The following is a 22,778-nucleotide window of genomic DNA, read 5'->3' on the forward strand; positions in this document are numbered from 1 at the left end:
AATGAGAAAATTGAAATGAAGAAAATAAAACCATTCTATAAGGAAATAAAAATATCCCATAAATACAATTACCTTATGTTAAGGATATGGAATAAGGAAATTCCATCCCACATTGAAACATGTAGGAAAGTGGAAGCATTCCACAAGTGTATAAATAAGGAAGTTAAGTTCTATCCCATATGGAAAGTGGTAAAGATTGGAAGCTCTTTATAAAGAGATAAAATTCCATATTAATATTCTTTTATGCCTAGCATACACCCAGAGGTCCTAGCGGAGGGTGCGAAGCACCCGACGCGCACGCGCACGGGCTCGGGCGATGGGCGCAATGTGGCGCTTTGATGGCGCAATTCACACTCGCATCGTCGCGAGCCGCTTGAGAGCCGCCTTAGTATTTTTGGACAATGGGAGTTAAACCCAGAAGTAACAAGCTACCAAAAGACAAGGGACTAAAGGTGAAAAAAATTGAGTTCAGGGACTCATCGTGCTACGCGATGAGCACAGAACACAGGTCATCGCGTATCGCGATGGACCTTGATGAGTCAGTGGACACGCGTCAGCACCAGGAATGGCGGCGTAGAATATACGACGCCGCGATACGGATGAGGTAACCAAGACCTATGGCGTATCGCGATGGGTTGCGAGATCAGCCTATAAATAGGGGTTCATGGCACCTCATTTTCTCACACCAAAACTTTCTCTCTCTAGGATTACTCTCTCTACCTCGGTTTCCGTGCCCCGACCTGACAATCCACCTCGTAATCCGTGCCATTTACCGACGATACCTCGAAGTACGTTGATGTGCGAAAATATATATATATATATATATATATATATATATATATATATATAAAACACAAGTCGCAACTAAGCTTTAAAAACCAAACAATCTATCCTAGTTCACACAAACGGCAAGTGTACCGGTCGCGTATAGCACAGATGAGGAAAGTCCGGATATCGAACTCGAAGACACGTGAAAACGTTTATAATCACTAAACTCTAACCAAGACTCACCAAAATATTTAATTGATTTTTTTTTAGATTTGATTTAACTACTTAACTTAACTAAATGAAAACTTTTGACAAAACTTCGGAAACTTTGACTGCAGTGATAAAAACGTCTACCTAGGTAAGAATCATATTGAAGGAGATGACAAGACAATGGATTGAAAACTCTCACGACACCGGTTCTAAAGGATGACACAACTAAGGTTCGCTCAAGAAGGTCAGATCACCTCTCGGTCTCACTAACAAACTCTAACTTATCTTAGTTGATTTTAAGAACAAACCGGGAAAACAAATTGTTAACGTGTTCTAGTGTCGACTCACCTCTCGGTCTCACCGACACACTAGCCTAATGGAAACGAATACTACGCAACCAAGGATAGAGGAACAATTCAACTTAACTTAAACTAGACCAACTAATCGCTCAAATAACTAAACCCGACAAGAACAAAACCCGCTCTCGCGCGATCTTAATTCTAACAAGTAAAAGTAATGAGACGAGTTTACTTCTTATCACCTCTCGGTCTCTAAGAAGGTGTTTCACAACTGATTTTATCTAATTAATTTACCACTTATCCCTACGATTGTACTTCCCGCAAATAAACCCTAAACACAAAGTAAAGAGCCTTAAACATGCAACAACTAATCAAAACCGATTCAATTAATTAAAGCACGAGGTTATTAGGTATAATCAAACAAAACACAGCCAATAAACACAATCTAATTTACTGTTAAATCAAACTTTACATTAACAATTTAAGCCATGATCATTAACAATCCATATTACTAGTCAAAACCTAACAATATTCATCAAACCTAGGTAGAACAAACAAGATTAGCTACTCATTAAGTTTGGACAGCAGCATACATTCGAATTAAACATCATATAACTCATCATAAACATAAGAAAACTCATTCAATGATCAAGAACAATCAAACACAAATCAATCTCTAAGTAACTTTCAAAACAATCCAACAAAAAGATCAAACTAAACAAGTTAGGGTTCTTGAACAAGAAACAAAGTTTAAAGATGATTACTTAAGGTTTATGAGCTGAGTTTATGGATTTATAAGACCTTTAGCTGCTGTATAAAACCCTCCTTGGTGTTCTTCTTCTCCTCCAGCCGTCACAGCCACCAAACCCTAGCCGCCACAAGCTTTTTCTTCCTTCTCCTTGCTGCTGCCGATCACAATCTGCCTAGGGGGTTGGGGCTGCTGAATTTCGGGATTTAGGGCTGTTCTATGGCAAAAAATTAAGTTAATTAACTTAATATCATGTAAGGCTTCTAACTTGTGGGCTTGGGTCGGGCCTTGAGTTGTAGTTTTGAAACTTGACCAAAAAGGCCCCTAGAGTCTTCCAACTTAACTCTTTTTTCACCATCTTTCATAAACCTACAATTAACATTTAAACTTTGTAAATTATTGCACTTAACCCCCAATACTTTCATAAAATAAACAATTAAGCATAAAAACCATGATAAAATCATAAGGAAAGTAAGTGTGTTTTACAACATCAAACATCCCCACACTTAAGACTTTTTCGTCCCTAAAAAAGATTTGACTGCAGTTGGATCAGAATCGGAAAATCAAAGTCAAATCAAACATATAGGTTAGATTTTAAAGCTCATAAAAACGCAAAAACCGCGATTATCGATATTGTTGTCCACCTAAACCCATGCCTTAATCTTTACCGGGACAAATAAGATCCGACAATAATATTACTTAGTGGTTTACACAATTAAGACCCGCTTATTTTCAGCTTTTACCGGACCAGACCACCCCAACTTGACTTAAACCTCAAAATTAGCAGAATTAAAACTTTGTTGCTCAATATTTATGAATAGTTAAGACGATCAAGGGTATTGTTTTTCCACCTAAGCTTAAGCATCAAAGTCTACCAAGCAGCCATTAGATACGATTAAGGTTCAATTAATTTATAGCTAGTGTTCCCCACAACATGACATACCCCCATTATCAAGCAATACCCCAAATCCATCACCATAGGTGAGTATGCAAAATTTCATCTGTAGGGCTTACATGTAGCTTGTCCCTTGTGGTCCGTTTCTTAATGGTAATGAGACGCGAGCAAGGGGACCCCACATGGCTAACAGCGTGGATGATCAAGTCTGTAGTGTATTTGTACTTTTGTACTTTTGTGATCATGTTTATAGACTTATAAGGGTTTGCTCTTTGGCTTTATTTTAAATATCCACAACTCCACTTAGGAATTGTGAATACCCAAATGAATAGATTGCATACAGACTCATGGTCTCCGGACCCGAAGCATCCCATCAATACAGGATTTAAGGTTACAAAACCATACGCCAATGAGGTGTAAAACACTAAACTAGCAGTTTAAGATTTATATCACAGGCTACACGGCATACTCTAACGTTAAACCTACCCAAGCATCATATGATAACGTATTAAAATTTTTAAAACTCATGATATTTCCACTTTTTCATACCGAAATTTGAGGCTTGAGTATGGCCCGACCTTTCATTGCTTATTCTCCACGGACAAAACGCTTTACCCACAAAAGATTTCCGTTTAACCATTTTATAAAATTTGCCCTTTCATTTTCAAGGCTGAGACTACGGACACATCCCAAGTTAAGTGCGTTTTCTTTTATTTGTCTCATATTATTAATAGTTTGAAAAACCGATTTCCGATAAATATCATCATCTCCCACTTTAATGCAATAGAAACTAAAAACAATGGACATTTTTTTAACATAAACAACGTACGAAAAAGAAAAACAAGTGAAAACTTTTAATTTTTTAAAAATTTTTTCTACAACTAAGTAAAAAAAATTCTCATCCCCACACTTAGAACGAAATCGTCCTCGATGAGAACAAGGAAAAGAAATAAAATAAAAATAAAACGTAAAGCATAAAATTAAAACTTGAAAGAACAGAAATTTAAATAGAGAACGGGTTACTCCCCTGGTTTAGATGCAGATTCTTCATCAGCTGTGTATGACTCGAACGAACGACCGTATAGCATTTCATTTGCGGCCGCAACCTCGGGTGAACCAGTTCCAAAACGCCATCAGAACTACCATGCGCATAATAATACCTGTAACAACTCAAACTCGCTCGTATGTAGCGGCGTACAAAACAGAAAACAAAAACATAAAAAATAAACATATATTTGTGTTTTTGATTTTTTTTTAATTTTTAATTTTTTTTGTATTTTTATGTTTTTATAAATATAAATAAAAATAAAACAAATAAAAACAGATAATAAAGAGAATCATAATACAAACTCTACAACTCGGGCTGTCTCCCGAGTGATGCATCCATCACGACTATTCCTCGGTGAATGAGTTAAGGTAGAACACCTCGACTGTCTGATCAGTTATCGGCTCTCCAATGTAGTGCTTCAATCTATGGTCGTTCACCTTAAACTTCCCGCTTCGATCTTGTATCTCAATCATGCCATACTGGAAAACCTCAGTGACCGTGAACGGTCCCGACCATCAGGATTTCAACTTTCCCGGGAATAACCTCAACCGTGAGTTATACAGTAAAACCTTATCCCCACACTTGAACTTCTTATTACCCTTCAATTTCCTGTCATGCAGTTCCTTCGTATGCTCCTTATACCGAAATGATTGTGCATATGCGTGATCCCGGAGCTCCTCTAATTTGTGTAATTGATGGAAACGAATACCCTCTGCGGCGGGTAAATCAAGATTAACCCTTTGAAGGGCCCATGAAGCGCGGTGTTCCAATTCAACAGGAAGATGACATGCCTTCCCATAAATCATCCGAAATGGTGTGGAACCAGTCGAAGTCTTGTATGCTGTACGGAAGGACCACAGAGCGTCATCTAATTTGTCGGACAAATCCCGACGATTTGAACCAACCGTTTTCTCGAGAATACGTTTGATTCCCCGATTACTCACTTCTACTTTCCCACTAGTCTGTGGGTGGTAGGCGGTCGCAAGCCGATGGGTGACCCCATAACGCTTCAACGCCTTATCCATCTGCGAGTTGCAAAAGTGAGTACCTCGATCACTGATCAAGGCTTTCGGGACTCCAAAACGAGCAAATAGACTTTTTAGAAAACAGACTACCGCTCGGGCATCATTGGAGGGTAGAGATTTGGCCTCAACCCACTTAGACACGTAATCGACGGCCACGAGTATGTATTTGTTTCCACGCGAAGATGGAAACGGTCCCATGAAATCAATACCCCAAATATCAAAAACCTCACAAACTTGAATGGCATTCTGGGGTATTTCGTTTCGCGAAGAAATGTTGTCGACACGCTGGCAACGATCACAACTCTTAACGAACAGATGAGCATCCTTAAAGATAGACGGCCAGTAAAAACCAGAATCAAAGACTTTCTTTGCCGTAGAACTCACACCGTGGTGACCTCCAGTAGGTCCCACATGAAAATGGCTCAAAATTTTCCATCCTTCCTTGACATCTACACACCTTCTAATAAGCTAATCAGCACCAACGCGGAAAAGATATGGATCGTCCCAAAGGTAAAATTTGATGTCAGCAAAGAATTTCTTCTTTTGCTGGTAAGGCATCTTTGGGAGGTATCCGTCAGCAAGATAGTTCGCGAAATCAGCAAACCATGGAAAACCTTCCTCTTGTGCAGTAACAAACATCAGACTCTCCGTCGGAAAACGATCGTCGATCCTAACTCCCGAATCTCCTAAATCAACTCCCTCTAGACGTGAAAGATGATTAGCCGCCACATTCTCGGCACCCTTTTTATCACGGATCTCTATATCGAACTCTTGAAGCAACAGGATCCATCGGATAAGACGAGGCTTAGCATCCTGCTTGCTGAAAAGATATCTAATAGCGGCATGATCCGTATAAACAATCGTTTTGGACAAAACCAGATAGGACCTAAATTTGTCGAAAGCAAACACCACAGCTAAAAGCTCTTTTTCGGTGGTGGTATAGCTTTCCTGTGCGCCATTTAAGGTCCGGATCGCATAGTATATCGGATGGAAATGTTTATCCTTCCGTTTTCCAAGAACCGCTCCGACTGCGAAGTCGCTCGCGTCACACATCAACTCGAATGGTAACGACCAGTCGGGAGCAACCATGATTGGGGCGTTAACGAGTTTGTCTTTTAGAAGATCAAACGCCTCGATACACTGCTCAGAAAAAACAAATGGAGCATCCTTGTCCAAAAGTTTGGTCATGGGTCTCGCGATTTTAGAAAAATCTTTGATGAACCGGCGGTAGAACCCGGCATGACCTAGAAAGCTACGAATTGATCTCACAGAAGTAGGCGGGGGAAGATTAGAAATGGTCTCGACCTTTGCCCGGTCAACCTCTATCCCCGCACTTGAGATTCGATGACCTAGAACAATGCCCTCGCGAACCATGAAATGACATTTTTCCCAGTTAAGGACTAGGTTGGTGTCAACGCAGCGGGACATCATCCTCTCGAGATTTGATAAACAATGATCAAAGGAACTCCCAAATACAGAAAAATCGTCCATGAACACCTCCATGGAGTCCTTGATCATATCATGGAAAATGGCCACCATACACCTCTGGAATGTGGCCGGAGCGTTACAAAGTCCGAACGGCATACCTTTGTAAGCAAACGTTCCGTAAAGGCAAATGAAAGTGGTTTTCTCCTGGTCGTCGGGAGCTATCGGAACCTCAAAGTACCCGGAGAAACCATCTAGGAAGCAGTAGTACTGCTGACCTGCTAAACGCTCTAACATCTGATCAATGAATGGGAGAGGAAAGTGGTCTTTCCTGGTGGCATCATTCAATCGGCGATAGTCGATGCAGACTCGCCATCCCGTCACAGTCCTCGTGGGAATAAGCTCGTTCCTCTCGTTGGTGACGACAATCATGCCACCCTTTTTAGGAACCACTTGGACTGGACTCACCCAAGCACTATCAGAAATGGGGAAAATGATCCTCGCATCAAGGAGTTTAATGATCTCCTTCTTTACGACCTCTTGCATTTTCGGATTAAGCCGCCGTTGCGGCTGGACGACAATTTTGAAATTTTCCTCCATGAGGATTTTATGAGTGCAAAACGAAGGGTTGATACCCTTGATGTCGATAATATTCCATGCAATAGCCTCCTTGTGCTCTCGTAGCACCCTCAACAACTTCTCCTTCTCGACCTCGGTCAAAGCAGATGCAATGATAACTGAAAGCTTCCTCTCTTCACCTAAAAATGCATACTCAAGGTGGGAAGGTAAATCCTTAAGCTCTAAAGAAGAAGGAGGACTCTCGACTGAAGGTCGGTCCATCGGATCGTCTCGTACGATCTTAGCAGACACGCCAGATTCAGGGGTATGCGACTCGGTGTCGTCATTTAAGGACTGATTGGTTACGGCAACCATTTCAATCTCCGGAATCTCCCTATCGAGAATCTGGGTGTCGGAGGCAGATCCTCCATAAATTTCGCTGAGAAACTCCCTGACATGCTCCATGATGGTATCAATGAAGTATAAGGAGTCATCAGCAGACTTGGGGTGTTTCAGTGACTATCGAACATCAAAGGTGACGTTCTCATCCCCAACTCTTAAGATTAATTTACCCTCGCAGACATCGATCAATGCCTGTGTAGTGGAAAGGAATGGTCGGCCGAAGATGAGTGGGACACTATCGTCATCGTTCATGTCCAGGATGACAAAGTCAACCGGGAAGATGAACTTTTCGACACAAACAAGCATGTTCTCGACCACCCCTCGGGGGTATTTCACAGAGCAATCAGCAAGATGGATACTCATACGGGTAGGCCTCGGTTCGCCTAGACCCAACTTGCGATACACGGAATACGGCATGAGATTAATACTGGCACCAAGATCTGCCAGCGCATGGACGACCGTATTATCACTCAAGATGCAGGGAATTGTGAAACTCCCAGGATCGGACATATTTTCTGGTAACTTTCTCTGCAAGACTGCAGAGCAACCAGCACTCAGAGGAATGGAAGAGACTTCGGCTAACTTCTCTTTGTTCGAAAGAATATCCTTAAGAAACTTTGCGTATTTGGGCATTTGCGTAAGTGCCTCAAGGAAAGGAATATTAAGATGAAGTTGCTTCAGAAGATCAAGAAATTTGGAGTTCTGCTCCTCGTCTCTATCCCTACGGACTCTCCCGGGATATGGGAGTCTAGGTTTGTAGACTCTCGGTGGTGTGCTGGGTAATGGTTGGTTCTCGGCCTGTGCTGAACTTTCAGGGCTGTGCCTCTGATGCACCTTGGCCGGTGGAGACTTCAAATGAATCTCCTCGTCTACCTGCTCCTCTACATCTACCGCAGGCTCGTTAATGACTCCTCTCGTCGCCTCTTGAATCATGGGCTCGCTACGTGCCCCTGCATCGCTCCTTGTCGTCACAGCCTTCGCGAACGCCTTCGGATTTTGTTTAGTTGTTGGTGCATGTTTGTCAGTAGTTCATAGTCTTGTAATTGTAATCGAGTCTGTATTGTAATTGTGTATTTGATTATGTTTTAGATTGTGTAACTAGCAAAGTTGTCAACAAGTTTGCTCAGGCGAACTTGTTGAACAAGCGAAGTTGTCAACAAGTTCGCTCAGGCGAACTTGTTGAATATGCGAAGTTACAGACAACTTCGCCTGTGGCGAAGTTGTCGTGTATATATTCACTGTTTCAGCCGAAACGTAAAGAAGTTGTTCGTTTAGGGTTTCAGTCAAGTGTTCGAGTTTAAGCAGACGTGTTTGCTAGTTCCAGAGTCTGTATTAGTGACTACGAGTCACGTGTTTGGTTATTAATATAACGTGTTTGATTCATTGCTCGTGTTCTTCTATATCTACACTCGTAACCTACCTACGCAGGGATTCCGCACCTGCGTTGTTAGAGAATATCCCGTGTACGATCCGTCCAGGAACCTACAATTGGTATCAGAGCCGATTGGCTCGATTGTGAGGTTCGGGATTTCACGCGAGTGTAGTTTCGTCTCGTTTGACCTATTCGCGAGACGTATTTTTGTTGGGATTGTGTTCTAATAGTGCTTGACAGTCATTTTCAAGCCTTAGCATTGATCGGGAGCTTCTGGTTTGAAGAAAACAGATCTGGAAAAACTTCCAGGTTCATCGGGCGAACTTGCTGATATTCAGGCGAAGTTGTTAAATTCTGGCGAAGTTGCCGTCACTGGAGTTAGGGTTTTTGGCGAAGATATAAGGTTTGGCGAAGTTAACCACAACTTCGCTCAACTCATAAGTTCGCCTTAGCGAAGTTATCCGCAACTTCGCTTCACACTTAAGTTCGCAGATTTCATAAGTTCGCCTGAGCGAAGCGAAGTTAAGACCTCAGCGAATTAAAGACCTCAGCGAAGTTCTCTATTCAGCGAAGTTGACCTTCAAGCGAAGTTATCCTTAACTTCGCCTACTGAGCTGTTTTAATATTTTCTTTTTTTTTTCAGGTTTTTCAGGTTTTTACAAGGATGTCGTCTATCAACATCTCCGATTTGGTCAAGATGGAAGTTGAGGCAGGGTCAGCCACTAAGGCTCCGAGGTTGATGAAGGGAACAGACTTCGTGGCATGGAAGGACAGATTCATCCAATACATCAAATATCAGGATGCCAAAATGTGGGTGTGCATCCAGGATGGATATATCCCTCCAACTGCGCAATACGAAGGACGTGACGTGGTGAAGAAGTACAGTAAAATGGAGGACGAAGAAAAGAAAATGTATGAGGCCGAGAGCAAGGCCCATGCAGCGATAACAATGGCACTTCCTCAAGAAGTTCTCCATACGTTCCGAAAGTACACTTCTGCAAGAGAGCTTTGGGATGCTCTGGAAAACAGATTCGAGGGGAACGTAGGTATCCGTGCCTCAAAGATTAAACTCTTGAAGACCCAGTTCTCCGTCTTCAAATATTTGAAGAATGAATCTTTGGATGATATTATCACCAGATACTATCATCTAATGACAGAGCTTAGCAATTATTCGATTGCCTACCGAGAAGAAGAGATCGTCGAAAAGCTTCTCGATGCTCTCCCACCGAAGTGGGAAATGTACACCGTCCTTATGAGGGAAGACAGAGACTTTCCTAACTGTGATTTGGAAACTGCAGTAAACAAGCTCAGAACTTATGAGCTCAATATGGTTCGAAAAGAAACACCAACAGACCAGATACAAGACCCTGGTATGTATGGTGCAAAGATTAACTCAGGCTCAAGCTCGAGACCTGAATCTGCAGCTTTTTACTCAAAAGGGGAGTCAGGTCCCGACTCTCCTCATGATGGAAACGTTTCTGTAAACACGAATGGTGATGTATGTTTCGTTGCTGGAGGATCTAGTACTTCAAAGCCTCAAGCATCCACAAGTAGTTTTTCTGTAAATGCATCAAGCAATAATTATACCAAGATGCCTATGAGTGTAAAATCTGCTGAAGAGCAGTTTGCAGTCTATGCTTCATTTATTGCTTCCTACGAAAACTACATCCAGGGGAAGATTGTGGACCCTGCTGTTCTGGATGAGGATTATGACCAGATCGATGCTGATGATCTGGAGGAGATGGACTTGCAATGGCAAATGGCCATGATAGTAAGGCGAGTCAAGCGTTTCATGAATAAAACGGGGAGAAAGTTCGTTGGTGGTCGGCCCGGGTTCGACAAGTCCAAGGTAAGGTGCTACAATTGTCAACAGTACGGGCACTTTGCCAAGGAATGCAGAAATGAGAGGGTTGAACGTGGACAAGGTCGACCTACACAACACTCAGGAGTTAACAGAGAGATAAATGCCATGTTGACCAGAGAGGCAGGAGAGTACAACTGGAATCAACGCCCAAGTGGTTCTGGTGAACAGGCTAACATGGCTGAGACTGAAGCTGAAGAATGTGAGAAGGTTGAAGAAACAGAGAAAGCGAATGAAGAAGAAACCGCCTTCATGGCAAATGACAAAGATAATCGCTCCGAGGTAAGTCCTAAAACTATTTGTACTAGTTGTGAGAATTTGTCTGAGCAACTTAAAACAATAACTGATCAGTATGTCCATTTAGATGCTGACTTTAAAACTGTTAAAGAAGATCACCATTTTACGAAAGCAAGAGAAACGAGTTATAAAATTAAAATAAAAGCATGTGAAAAAGACGTTCAAAGCTTAAAAATTAAACTTGCTGAGAAAATTGAAATAATTGATCTTAGTTATGAAGTTTTGGAGGAAAAAACTAAAGTGATTGCTGATCGGGATAAACAGATTGCTGACCACCAGGTAAAGGTGGTGGAACTGAACCGCAAACTTGAGCAGTTCAGGAATTCCTCAGCCATCCTTGATCACCTCGTGAGTGATCCAGGTACCTCTGCAAAGAGGGGAGGAATCGGATATAATGAAGTTCCACCACCCTTTAACCACAACTATACTTATAATCCGAGTGTTCAGAAATCTGTCGATTTCGAAGTTCCTCAGACAACTCCAATCAAGATTACAAAACCAAATGTTAGCTGTGGCGAAACAAGTACGCCTGTTTCTAGTGTGAATATTTCTGTATCAAGTCCAGTCTCATCAGATTCGGATATGTTGTCCGAATCTGGTCAGACAAAAGAGAAGGTAGGTTTACCCACCGATGGAGATAAAAATGAAGTTTCTAAAAAGAGTTCTCCACTCAATCCGTACGTCCCACCTTATGTGAGACGAACGGCTGGTAACACTGCCTCTACATCCAAACCAACATTTGACAAGAAAATGGAGGGTAGATGTTGCTTTAGATGTAACAAGTTAGGACATCTTGTTGCAGATTGTCCTTTGAAACCGAGATTTAGAGATGTGAAGCCAAATAAAAATGAGGATAAGCGTCATTTTGTTCCTGCTAAAAATGAAAACTTTAAAAAATGCCAAAATGTAACGAATTCAAGTTTTCATAAAAACCAACCTCATTTTTACAACCAAACCACAAGAAATAACACTTTCTATTCTCAAAGGTTTGGAAGGCATTACACTCAATCTGCAGGGAGATTCCCTAACAGGACGTACAGAAATTATCCTGATGCTAACTTGAGAAAGCCAGGATACGGGATGTATCGATCCAAGACCAATTGGTCTTGGGTCCCAAGATTCTAACTCATTGTTTTATTGTGCAGGAACAGTTGAACAGGGCTGCCAACAATCTGTGGATTGTAGATAGCGGCTGTTCCCGGCACATGACTGGCAACAAACACTTGTTGCAAGATTTAAAACCTGTTCAGGGAGCTAGAGTTAGTTTTGCTGGTGAAAGCGGAGGAAGAATAACTGGGAGAGGAACTGTGTCAAATGGGAGAATGACACTTGAAAATGTAAACTTTGTGGAGGAATTAAAGCACAATCTGCTGAGTGTGTCGCAGATCTGTGATAAAGAATACACTGTCCATTTCACTAAGAATGAAGCGATTGTATTGAAGCCTGGTTTTCATATACCAGAAGAATGGATAGTAATGAAAGCTCCACGTGAAACGGATACATACGTGATGGATATGAGGTCTACTGAAATGGCCACCAGAGAATCATGTTTAATGACAAAGGCAAGCGAATCAGAATCAGAGTTATGGCACAGGAGAATGGGACATATTCATCTTCGTAAGATGAACTTCATTGTCAAAAATGGGCTTGTGATGGGCGTTCCCTTAAAGAGTTTTAACTTTGAAGATAAATGCATAGCGTGCAAGAAGGGAAAACAACACAAGAAAAGCCATCTCACCAAGACGATCAACTCAATTGATGGTACTCTAGAACTACTTCATATGGATCTCTTCGGTCCGGTGAATGTACAAAGTTTAGGCGGTACTTCTTACTGCTTGGTGATAACTGATGATTACTCGCGATACTCGTGGGTATATTTTCTGAAAACGAAAGACGAGACGACTCAGATGGTAAAGAATCTCATTACAAAAGTCGAGAACGTCATGAGTAAATCAGTTAAATTCATCAGAAGCGACAATGGGACAGAGTTCAAGAACTTTGAGATGGAAATCTTTTGTCTTCAGAAGGGTATTGAGCATCAATATAGCGCTCCGTATACTCCACAACAGAACGGAGTAGCTGAAAGGAAGAACCGAACGTTGATTGAAGGAGCCAGAACTATGCTGGCCGACTCAAAGCTTCCTGTGATGTTCTGGGCTGAAGCAGTTGCTACAGCCTGCTATGTTCTGAATCGGGTGTTAACAGTTAAGAGACTTGGAAAAACTTGTTACGAGCTTATGCATGGAAGGAAGCCCAACTTGTGCGGTCTTGAACCTTTTGGGTCTCCTTGTTCGATTTTGAAGACTAACTCGAAATTTGGTGAAGTAGCCGATGAGGGAATCCTAGTCGGTTATGTTGTTGGGACTCCCAACAGACGGGTCTTCAATACGACAACTTGCAAGGTGGAGGTGGTTTGTAACACCGACATTACTAGTTATCAACCGCCAAAACCAAGCAATGGACCTGCTGAGCTTTTTGACTATGTTAAACTGTTTAAGTCGTTTAACGTACCTAATTTGGAAATTGCTGAAGAAGACGAAAGAGTTGTGACGAAGATGATATTTGATGAGGAAGAGGAGCTAGTGCAACATCAGATGATAGAAAAATCTCAACCTTCCACATCAAACCCTATCGATACCTCTGCGGCCTCAACTGAAGATGAGTTTATTAATCCTTTTCACTCTCGGCCTGAAACTACCATAGATGAGATCTCTTCAAACTTGGAAGACAATTTACATGTCGGTGCTGTTCCGACCACGAGAATTCACAAAGATCACCCTTTGGAGAATGTTATAGGTGATGTGTCCTCTAGTGTACAAACCAGAAGTAGTTTGAATGAGCACACCTGTGTTTATACAAGCATTAAAGATACAGGTATTATGAATGAATGTTTGTACTCTTGCTTCATAAGCCAAATTGAACCAAAGAATTATCAAATGGCTTTGAAGGACAGCTCGTGGGTCGAAGCTATGCAAGAAGAGTTGGCTCAGTTCGAGAAAATGGAAGTTTGGACTTTGGTCGAAAAACCAAAGAATGTGCATGCTATAGGCACGAAATGGGTGTTCAAGTGCAAGAGAGATGAAAAAGGGATTATTGTGAGAAATAAGGCGAGGCTGGTTGTTAAAGGTTTTAATCAGCAAGAGGGTATTGACTACAATGAGGTTTTCGCTCCTGTTGCCCGGTTAGAAGCGATTCGATTGTTTTTGGCGTTTGCTGCTTTCAAAAAGATGAAGGTGTTTCAGTTGGATGTAAAGAGTGCGTTTCTTAACGGGAAAGTTGACGAGGTTGTGTATGTTGAGCAACCACCGGGTTTTCCTGACCCAGACTTTCCTGATCATGTATACAGGTTGAGCAAGGCGTTATATGGTTTACATCAGGCACCTCGTGCCTGGTATTCAACGTTATCGGACTACTTGCTGGAAAATGGTTTTGAAAGGGGTTTGATCGACAGTACGCTGTTTGTGAAGAGAGAAGGATGTGACTTCTTACTGGTTCAAGTCTACGTGGATGACATCATTTTTGCTGCATCAAGAGTATCCATGTGTCAAGATTTTGAGGCTGTCATGAAGAAACGTTTCGAGATGAGTGCTATGGGTGAACTAACTTTCTTTCTAGGATTGCAGGTTGATCAGAAGAAAGATGGGATGTTCATTCATCAAACAAAGTATGTTCATGATGTGCTGAAAAGATTCAAGATGGAGGACAGTTCTCCATATGACACTCCAATCTGCGTCAATCACAAATTGGGAGCTGAATCAGATGGTGACGCAGATGTGGACCCTACTCTGTATCGGGCGATAATAGGTTCTTTAATGTATTTAACTGCTTCTAGGCCTGATATAATGTTTTCTGTTTGTCTTTGTGCTCGCTTTCAGGCAAACCCAAAGGAATCTCACATGAAAGGTGTGAAGAGGATTTTGCGGTATCTCAAGGGCAAGCCGAAACTAGGATTGTGGTACCCAAAGGGAGGAGACGTTGAACTGGTGGCATATACTGATTCTGATTATGGAGGTTGTAATCAGAGTCGGAAGTCAACAACAGGAGGCTGTCAGTTTCTTGGAGGAAGATTAGTTTCCTGGCAGTGCAAGAAACAGACATCAGTTGCAATTTCAACTTGCGAAGCTGAATACGTGGCAGCATCCAACTGCTGCTCTCAGGTTTTATGGATTCAGCAACAATTGCGCGACTATGGTCTGAATTTCTTACTCACTCCTATTTTAATTGATAACACTGCCGCCATCTCAGTAATTAACAATCCCGTGAAGCACAGTAAAACTAAGCATATTGACATTCGTCATCACTTCATACGGGATTGTGCTGAGAAGAAACTGATCAAGATCGAAAAAGTTGATACACTTGAAAATTTTGCTGACTTGTTTACAAAAGCGTTTGATAAATCCAGATTTCAAAACCTAATTGAGCTAAATGGGATGATCAATCCCGAGTAACCATGTCTTTGTTTTTGATTTAAAAAAAAAAAAAAAAAAAAAAAAAAAAAAAAAAAAAAATGAGTCTTTATTGCTTAAAATTAGTCGGTTACCTCGGTTTGATGGACATCTCCTCGGATATGTTTTGGTCCTTGTTTTCGACTTAGGAAATGAGGATAGCCATTAACCGGAAGACTGAAAGTAACTGGGGCAGTGTTGACATGTTTTTCTTTCAGTTGCTGAAAATTAGTCGGTCATTCTTAGTAAGAAGGACACATACTTGCATGTGGTCGGTCCAGCTGATTCAATGGATCTTCAGGATAGCCGTTTACCTGATGACTTTGACATGATTGGGGCAATTGAATTCAAAACTTTATTTCGGGAAATGAAATTACTTTTCAAGTCTATTACTTCGTAAGAAGTTCTTTGCTGTGTTTAAAAGAAAATTGATCCAACCTTGGAAAATGATATATATACTGACTATGTGTGCCTAACTAGTGAAGTTATTAAGCTTAAAAGGCTTTAGAACAGTCATTGTATGTCATGGTAATTTTAATGGTGCGTAAAAGTAGATGTGATACTAACTTATATTTTACTCGAATTTACGTGGAAACTCCTTAAGAGTTTTGTATGTCTTCATACGTATCTTTTCGAAGGATAGGCAGAAAAGCGACTACCCAGTCATACACGAGCCCGTGAGTGTTCTGATTCCCGTGAAGAAAGCATTTCAAGACACTGCAGTGATCCAGATTCGGGACTTGCAGTAGTTTAGTACTCCGATGAAAATTCTTATGTTTGATTCAAAAAAAAAAAAAAAAAAAAAAATACATGTATAATTTTTGTACTTATGAGAAATAGTGACAATAAACACGAGAACCAAAACGTCTCAAGATTTCTCAAGTTTGGAGTAAGAAGAAAACGGGAAGCAGACAACGAGTATCTACAAGTTAATCAGACACTATGGGTCGAAGTCAATTCGGGGTGACTTGGGTATAGCCAAATACGCTTTGAGAATAGATAGAAGGCATCATTACCTCTGAGTTGTTGCCAACTTAAATTTTTGAGCTTAACTGAACCTTAATCCGTATCACAGAAACAATGAAAACCATTTAAGTTATTACATGCTTATAACCTGTTTCTCTATGTCATAATACAGCCAAACACGGATCCAAGTGACAGTCACATAGTTAGTATGATTCCTGTTCGGATCTTTTCTAAAACGTAGTGGTCCCTGGCTAGACTGAAATTTGATCCCTTATTTCGTTAAAATTTTATAAGTATTTTCTGTTTTTGTAGTTATATTTTTATTGTTGGTTACTGGGTCTTGATCATTTTTGTTTAACTTTTTTTGGTAACTTATAAGGATATATTCAAGATTTTTCAAACTGAAAGGGCTGTTTTTGTAAATATCGGGCGAAGTTGTTGAATCGGCGAAGTTGTACTTAACTTCGCTTAGGCGAAGTTAAGAATAACTTCGCCTGAACCAACTCAGCCCTATAAAAGGGGTTTTAAACAGTAAATTTTTTATTATTAACTTTTTCCGGCGAACTTAACCTTAATTCCGGTTAACATCTCTTATATACACTTTCGATTTCGATCTTTTGTTCTTTGTTTCTACTATACTGAGTGGTATGTGTTGTCGATTTCATCCTTTCATTCTCTTTATAATTTTACCTCGGGTCGTCGAACACTCGAAGAATCCTCGAAACCAAGGTTTTCGACCTCACGTTACGTGTTCATGGACGACCTTTTCGTCCATACACCATTGAAATATGTTGTTCTTCATGTTTATATCGTCAAATCGGTCCGAAAACATCGGATTTCGACCTCTGAATCCGAACAGTCGCCGATTCTGTTTCAGGCGAAGTTATGGTTTTGGCGAAGTTAATCTCAACTTCGCCAGACGCTTAAGTTCGCCTAGGCCGAAGTTATCCACAACTTCGCCTGGCGAAGTTAACCACAACTTCGCCGTGGCGAAGTTATCATCAACTTCGCCTTGGCGAAGTTATCCACAACTTCGCCTTGGCGAACTTAACTGTAACTTCGCCTTGGCGAAGTTATCCTTATCTTCGCCTATATCCTTTTATTTTAACTGTTTTGTAGACGAATTTACTGATGAAGCGAAGTTGTTCCCAACTTCGCCTCAACTTTAATTTCGCCTGTGTATCTTACATCACAACTTCGCACTTGCTACACTGCGAACTTGTGAGTTACATAAAACGTCTCTAACTTGATTTGTTTTGTGCAGATATGGCTGCAGTTGGAGGAACTGGTGGTGATGATGGTGATGAGCAACGACAATTCTTTCCAGCTCATAACCAATACATTACTTTGGATCCTGACGCACGAGGCGTTGACGACTACAGGGAGATTATCACTTTTCTCCAGAGATCAAGGGTGTTTCACGCGATCACTAATACACTACCCATATCTCTGCCTAACATACAAGATTTCTGGCAGACGGTGTATTATGATTGCAGACCTGAGCCTCCGGTGATGCGAGCAACCGTCAATGGTCAAAACATACAGTTTTCTTCGGAAGACATTCGGTTGGCTCTGCAGTTCGGCAATGAGACACGAGACGACCCAACGGAGTTCGTAGCTCCTTTCCGTGACGGAGCATACTTGAGAATGGGTTATTCGGGTCCGCTGGGGGACTCGCAGAGGAGGAAAGGCTTTCTGCTGGACCAATGGCGTTTTCTGATGCACGTGTTAATTGTGTGCATGTCCGGCAGGAAAGCAGGAACAGACGGGATGGGTGCGACGATGCAATCTGCCATGACGGCCCTGACTTACAATCGTCGTTACTCTTTTAGTCAGATGATTTTCTATGAGATTGATCGTCAGAGACGGGCGACGGCGCGAGAACGATTTATCATGTATCCGCGATTTCTTCAAATGATTATTAATCATGTCGCTCCGTCTCTACCGCAACGGCGTCCTATTCGATATGTTGAGTGTGTTACAAAGCGTATTTTTGCTCAATGTAGGACGTCGAGCACTCGTAGCAACCCTGAACGCCGTCCAAGGCATACTCCACTTTTCGGGTATCTCATCAACCCGGAGTATGTTCCTGCAGGAGGGGACGAGTTCAGGGATCCCCAACCACATCAGGCGGCAGCACCTCATGCTGTATCAGCTGCGCCTGTTGTATCTTCTGCTGCTGTGCCAGCTACTATTGCACAGACTATGTCCACGGCTGAAAACGTTGATCTGGATGCTGCTTTCAGTGGACACGGTTTGTTTGATATGGATATCTCGGGTCCTCAAGTTATGGATGCTTCAACAGCAGCTACTTCGGTAGCTGAATCCGAGTTAGATGAAACGTTTGCTGAGGCCAGACGGCTAATGGTGACTCGTGAAAGGATTTCGGGTAAGAGGCCGAGAGTTGAGGAAGAGGAAGGAGATGAGGAAGAAGCGGTACAACTTGTGATGAGACGTTCGCGACGAGAACAACTAGGTATGGCTACTGGAGCGGGGGAGACTTCAAGGCATGTACATTTTGCTCCGCCTGTCTTGTCAGGTATGTCACTGCTTCCTACTACTGCACAGGTTACGACTGTCGAAGCGTCAGCTCCAGCAGTGGTGTCTCTACCACCACAACCGTTTGATCCACCGGTGGTAGTCGCACGCTTCGTTGATTCGACTATCACAACAACTGCAGGGTTACCAAGTGTACCACCTGCGGTCACTTCTGCTACTGATGTTCCACCAACTCCATTGCCTACTTCAGATGCTGAACGGATTACATCACTAGAGCGTATTGTTGCCGAACAGACTAAGACTATTGAACGCCTAGTGGAATCCAATCGACTACAAGCTGCCCTCCTGGTAGAACATGGCCGAATAATTGATGCCTTCAAGGATTACTTGGCATCTCAGGGGGGAGAAGACGTGTAGGGGCGATGAGTTGAGAACGAAAAGACGAGAAGATCATGACGATGATCCCAATGCACCTTCGGGTGCAGGTGGTGAGCTGCCAAGAACCTCTCAGGCTCTTGGGGCTTCCACAACTGAGGGGGAGTCTACAGATGTAGCTGGTGATGTTGTTGTTGGTATGGGTGATGATGCTGATGTTGAGGACGTTATCGATGCTTTAAAGGAGTTGGATGATGAGGAAGACGATGAGTTTATGGATGATGACGACGTGTTGCCCGTGGATGAGATAGAGAGGATTGGGGAAAAGATTAATGTGGAAAATGTGTTAGAAGAAGGTGAGATAATGGATGATGATGTTGAGCATGACATTCCCGAAGTGGAAAAGTCGGGTGTTGGTGATGAAACGGTGTTGGATGAGACGATGTGGGAAGAGCAGCCTAGATGGAAGGAAGAATATGCTCATTGGTTTGTCAAGACCAAGAAGCCTGCTGTTCCAACCATGTTCAGAAAGAGCTACAATATTAAAGGGTATGCAGAGGCGAAAAATGGGATTATTTGTTGGATCTATGATGCACAGCTCAAGTTGTTTGTGGTGAAGCGTTATGATGGCGTTCAATATTTCAAGAAGATGTTGAGATCGTTCAACACATTGCCTGAATGCGAAGTAAAAGATTTGGCCAGGTTGGGCCTGATAAACCGAAACAACGACAATATGGCTAGAATGATTGAGAAGATAATGTGGAAAGAAGGAGTAAAAGAAAAGAAGTTTGAGTTGCTAAAGCCACAAAAGGGAAAATTAGTGAAGGATACAGAGAGAGGTATGAGAGCAGATGGTAAACCGTGGATGGTAATGAAGTACAAACCAGTCCGATGTATCAAGGAGGTACCCATGAAAGCTATGCCTCGAGATGTGCTGAAAGATTTGAAATGGTGGTTTGTGGATTGTGAGACTGCAGAGGCAGTAATGGAGGACGAGGATGAACAAGAACTGCTTCGGGTTTACGACCCGATGCATCTTGTTAACCTGTCGCAAGCTGATCTGGAAGTACTCAACAACAAGAAGATCTTCTACATTCCTGCTTGGAAGGATCAAGCTAGGAGATATCAAAGTGTAGTGACAGTATGTGTGAGAGAAGGGGCGCACGCTTAGAGATGCAGATTACAAGATTCGAGATTTGAAGATCAAGATATGAAGCTACTGCCAAGGGGGAGTCTGTTGGTGCATGTTTGTCAGTAGTTCATAGTCTTGTAATTGTAATCGAGTCTGTATTGTAATTGTGTATTTGATTATGTTTTAGATTGTGTAACTAGCAAAGTTGTCAACAAGTTTGCTCAGGCGAACTTGTTGAACAAGCGAAGTTGTCAACAAGTTCGCTCAGGCGAACTTGTTGAATATGCGAAGTTACAGACAACTTCGCCTGTGGCGAAGTTGTCGTGTATATATTCACTGTTTCAGCCGAAACGTAAAGAAGTTGTTCGTTTAGGGTTTCAGTCAAGTGTTCGAGTTTAAGCAGACGTGTTTGCTAGTTCCAGAGTCTGTATTAGTGACTACGAGTCACGTGTTTGGTTATTAATATAACGTGTTTGATTCATTGCTCGTGTTCTTCTATATCTACACTCGTAACCTACCTACGCAGGGATTCCGCACCTGCGTTGTTAGAGAATATCCCGTGTACGATCCGTCCAGGAACCTACATTAGTGTTACTTGGAAGTGTACCTGGTGACCTCTCATTTAGACGACTTGCTATCTCTCCTATCTGACGCTTAAGATTTTGAATTGACGCTCCTTGATTTCTCATGAATGACTCGTGCTCCCAGAATTTCTCTTGAGTTTCTTTGTGACGGGAGTCCTCTCGAGTCATGAGTTGCGACAGCATCTGTGTCTGCTGTGCCATCATCTCCTCTAATGTGGGCTTCTTCTCCCCACTACTCGTTCCCTCACCAAAATCCTGGAATAGGCTCTGACGTTGCTGGAAGCCGGACTGATTTCCGTTCCTCCAGTTGGAATTTTGGTTACCTCTCCACCCCGAATTATAATAATTGAAAGAATGTTGATTTCGGTTTGGATTATTAACAAAGTCGACTGCCTCCTCCTGGAAACCTACGGGGCACTGAACAGTATCATGTCCCCCTCTACAGATCTCGCATAACTTACTTTTCACCTGCAAGTCCTTCACGTTCTTTTCTAACGCTTCAACTTGTGCCGCAAGTGCGGTGCTCGTGTCGACCGAATGCATGCCGCGTGATAGGGAATCGACGGTTATGGTACTCTTAACTGGTGGTCGCTGGTATCCACTCATGGCTAAACCGTTAAACAAGGCAATGCACTCATCCGTATCCTTCGTTGTCAGTAGGTTACCTCCTGCAGCTATGTCGAGCATACTCTGAGTTGCGTACGTCACTCCGTTGTAGAACTTCTCAACAACCGCCCAGTCTTGTAGGCCATGGTTTGGACATAACGCAAGTAGATTTTTGAACCTTTCCCACTCCTCGTAGAAGCTCTCGGTGTCCTCCATCTGGAAAGAATGAATTTGGTTACGCAAACGAGCGGCCTTAGCCGGAGGATCGTATTTTTCAAGAAATTGGGTCTGCATAGCAGCCCAAGTAGCAATGGATCCCTGTGGGAGGGACTCAAGCCACAGACTCGCATGATCAATGAGTGAGAACGGAAAGATTCGGAGTTTGATGGCGTCTTAGGATACACCGGCAAGATGAAACGTGTCGCAAATTCGTGTGATGCGAGTGATATGAGCATGTGGGTTCTCATGGAGTAACCCGTGAAATTGAGCAGAGTGAGCAATCGTGTTCAGAACATTAGATGGAATCTGCCAAGTCGTTTGAACTCCTATAGCTGGTGGAGCAATGCTGGATCTCGCGCCAGCATCGACCGGACGGGCCCGGTCTGCAACTGTCCTCCTCGGTGGTGGATTCGCGTCGCCCATAATCCTATCCCTAATGACGGGTTCAGAAAAAGTAGGAGAAGAGAACGTATTACCGACGGATGTAGATGAACTGGAAGACGGTTTTGTTCGACGTCTCTCAAAAAGCTCTCTCTCTGGTTCGGGAAATCCTTCAATTTCTGGTGGTCCAAGAGATCGAGTACGTCGCATACAACTATTAAAATAAATAAAAGAATTTATAATTAGCTAAATTATTTTAAACTAACAAACAAAACAAATAAGAAAGACAAGTAGTAAACAAGGCAAGTCCTAACTCGAGTCGTTGTAGTATATTGGTAAGTATTCCCGCCTGTCACGCGGGTGACCCGGGTTCGATCCCCGGCAATGGCGCCAAAAACTTGATGTGCGGAAATATATATATATATATATATATATATATATATATGAATAAAACACAAGTCGCAACTAAGCTTTAAAAACCAAACAATCTATCCTAGTTCACACAAACGGCAAGTGTACCGGTCGCGTATAGCACAGATGAGGAAAGTCCGGATATCGAACTCGAAGACACGTGAAAACGTTTATAATCACTAAACTCTAACCAAGACTCACCAAAATATTTAATTGATTTTTTTTTAGATTTGATTTAACTACTTAACTTAA

General features: G+C 42.2%; 1 non-coding gene across 1 annotated transcript; it reads left to right on the forward strand.

Moving 5' to 3' along the window:
- Positions 1 to 22,433: 22,433 nt before the first annotated feature.
- Positions 22,434 to 22,505, forward strand: TRNAD-GUC (transfer RNA aspartic acid (anticodon GUC)). The gene has a single exon. It is a non-coding gene; the product is annotated as a tRNA-Asp (tRNA).
- Positions 22,506 to 22,778: the final 273 nt, after the last annotated feature.

The sequence above is a fragment of the Bidens hawaiensis genome, unplaced genomic scaffold (assembly GCF_021521415.1).
Source record: "Bidens hawaiensis isolate Kalapana, Puna unplaced genomic scaffold, B.hawaiensis_p1.1 tig00018147_1, whole genome shotgun sequence".
Lineage (NCBI taxonomy): Eukaryota > Viridiplantae > Streptophyta > Magnoliopsida > Asterales > Asteraceae > Bidens > Bidens hawaiensis.